Raw genomic sequence first — 2,706 nt, forward strand, 5'->3', positions numbered from 1 at the left:
GCCATCCCCACACTAAGCTAAAGCACTACACATCAATTGAAATTATTAGTCCCTCCCTCACTTCTCTCTCAAACATGACAATTATCTTGATCAAAGTAAATAAAAATCCAAAGATGACAAAAATTTAATACAAGAATTGAAATGCGAGTTAGGGAGTTAGAAATATTTACAAATGGTGGTTTAGGGAGGACTCCACCAAACTCTCATTCTTGATGAGATGTCAAGGGGGCATGTTCAAGGTGTTGTTGATGTTGCTCAACACCTTGAAAAAGTAATCAAAAGCTTGTTCATTATCATGGTAGAGGTCTTCAATAGACCTTGGCCCTTATTGTCGGTCTTGATCGATGGCATTACCAATGTAGGGATTAAAAATCCCTTCAAATTCGTCGTCCCAAAGACCACAAACTTCATTAAGTTGATCATTGAAAATCTCTTGATTTGATGGAGACAACTCTCCCAATTTATTCTCTTGGCTAATGAGGCCATTCTCTTCTTCTTTGATTGATTTTGATGAGCTTTGCAAGCTCTCCTTGTCACAATTCACTTGCTCTTTGAATGGAGCATCTTCAATTTTCTTCTTCCATTGGAGTTCCTATTTCTTCCTTTCATCCTTTCGGCTATAATGATCAATCATGAAACACGGTTCATGCAAACGAGGAGCTCTCATAGTCTTGTCAAGATTAAAGGTTATGCATTCATCTCCCACTTCTAGAGTGAGCTCACCATGTTTCACATCAATCACCGCACCCGCGGTGTGTAGGAAAGGTCTTCCTAGAATGATTGGAATGTTGGAATCTTCCTCCATATCAACAATGACAAAGTCCACCGGGATGAAAAACTTCCCAATTCGTACGGGGACATCTTCCCATATCCCTAATGGTGTCTTCGTCGATCTATCGGCCATTTGGAGTGTGATATTGGTGCATTTAAGCTCTCCCATCCCCAACCTTTTACTTACCGAGTACGGCATAACGCTCACACTAGCCCCTAGATCACATAAGGCTTTGTTGATCGTTGTGTCGCCAATGGTACACGGTATTGAGAAGCTTCCCGGATCCTTTAGTTTTGGAGGTGAACTCCCTTGAAGTATTGCACTACTCACCTTAGTGAAGGCGATAGTCTCAAGTTTCCGGATCAACTTCTTCTTTGTGAGGATATCTTTCATGTATTTCGCATAGGCCGGCACGTGATTGATTAATTCCGTGAAAGGAATCGAGACTTCCAAATTCTTCACAATTTCCATGAACTTTTCAAGTTGATCATCAAATTTGGGCTTGGCTTGACGACTTGGAAAAGGAAGTCTAATCACAATGGGCTCTTTCTCCTTGACCTTGTCTTCATTTTTCTTTGAACTTTCTTCTTTTGATGATTCTCCATCTTTGGAGTTTTGCACAATTTCTTCCTTATCACTAGCTTCCACAACTTCATCCTCAACTTGCTTCTTTGGTGCTTTATACCTTGTACCACTTCTCAAGTGAATGGCACTAACCGTTTCATGTCTTGGGGGATTACTTTGAGGTGGTAATTGCCCCTTTTGTCTTTGTGAGCTTGAAGATGCTAGTTGAGTCAATTGGGTTTCCAACATCTTGGTGTGAGCTAGGATGTTGTTGATGGTGGTTTCCTTTGCTTGGCTATCTTTTTGCATTTGAGTGAAAAACTCTTGTTGATTCTTTTGCATTTGGAGGACCGCTTTTTGGACATCAAAACCTTGGTCATTTTGGTGATTGTATGGATTTTGATTTTGGTAACCTTGGTTTTGATTGTAAAAGGGTCTTTGATTTTGGTTTCTCATGGGTGGTGGAGTGTATGTTGTTTGGGGGTTTTGAACATTTTGGCTTTTGTATGAGATATTTGGATGGAATTTGGTGTTTTCATTGTAATAATTGGAATAAGGGGTACCATTCTTGTATGCTTGGAAAGCATTCACTTGTTCATTTGTTCCCCTACATTCACTTTGGTCATGTCCCAAAGTTCCACAATTCTCACATATCCCACTTGGGATTGATGAGGATGCCATCATGGCATTAACATGATGCTTTGGTGATTTTGAGACTTCTTCAAGTCTAGCCATAGCTTTTTCAAACTTCAAATTGATTGTGTCAATATGAGCACTAAGTTGAGCACCCAATTGAGTAACGGAGTCCACTTCATGCTTTCCTCCTCTAGTTGCCTTGCGAGGTCTACTATATTGTGAGTTATTGACCGCCATTTCCTCAATCTTGTTCCATGTTTGATTGTCATCAACTTCGGTGAACATTCCATTTGATCCCATGTTGAGAATGTTCCTTGAATCTTCATATAAACCATTCCAAAATTGTTGTACCAAGAACCATTCGCTAAGTCCATGGTGAGGACATGAGCGACAAATTCCCTTGAACCGCTCCCAAGCTTCATACAAAGATTCTTCATCCCTTTGCTTAAAACCCGTAATTTGAGCTCTTAGCATGTTAGTCTTTTCCGGTGGGTAGAATTTTTTGTAGAAAGCTAGAGCCAACTTCTTCCAAGAATCTATTCCGAGAGTGGCCTTGTCAAGGCCCTTCAACCATTGTTTCGCGGTGCCGATTAGAGAAAAAGGAAATAAGACCCATCTAATTTGGTCTTGAGTCACACCGGTTTGAGAGATTGCATCACAATAGTCGCAAAAGGTTTCCATATGAGAATGAGGGTCTTCACTAGGCATCCCCCCAAATTGGCTCCTTTCGACTA

At 40.6% G+C, this 2,706-nt stretch overlaps 1 non-coding gene across 1 annotated transcript; it reads left to right on the top strand.

Annotated features, from left to right (window-relative positions):
• The first annotated feature begins 2,339 nt into the window (after window positions 1–2,339).
• LOC141650547 (small nucleolar RNA R71) lies at window positions 2,340–2,446 on the top strand. The gene has a single exon (XR_012546572.1). It is a non-coding gene; the product is annotated as a small nucleolar RNA R71 (small nucleolar RNA).
• The last annotated feature ends 260 nt before the right edge of the window (window positions 2,447–2,706 follow it).

The sequence above is a fragment of the Silene latifolia genome, chromosome 3 (genome assembly GCF_048544455.1).
Source record: "Silene latifolia isolate original U9 population chromosome 3, ASM4854445v1, whole genome shotgun sequence".
Taxonomy (NCBI): domain Eukaryota; kingdom Viridiplantae; phylum Streptophyta; class Magnoliopsida; order Caryophyllales; family Caryophyllaceae; genus Silene; species Silene latifolia.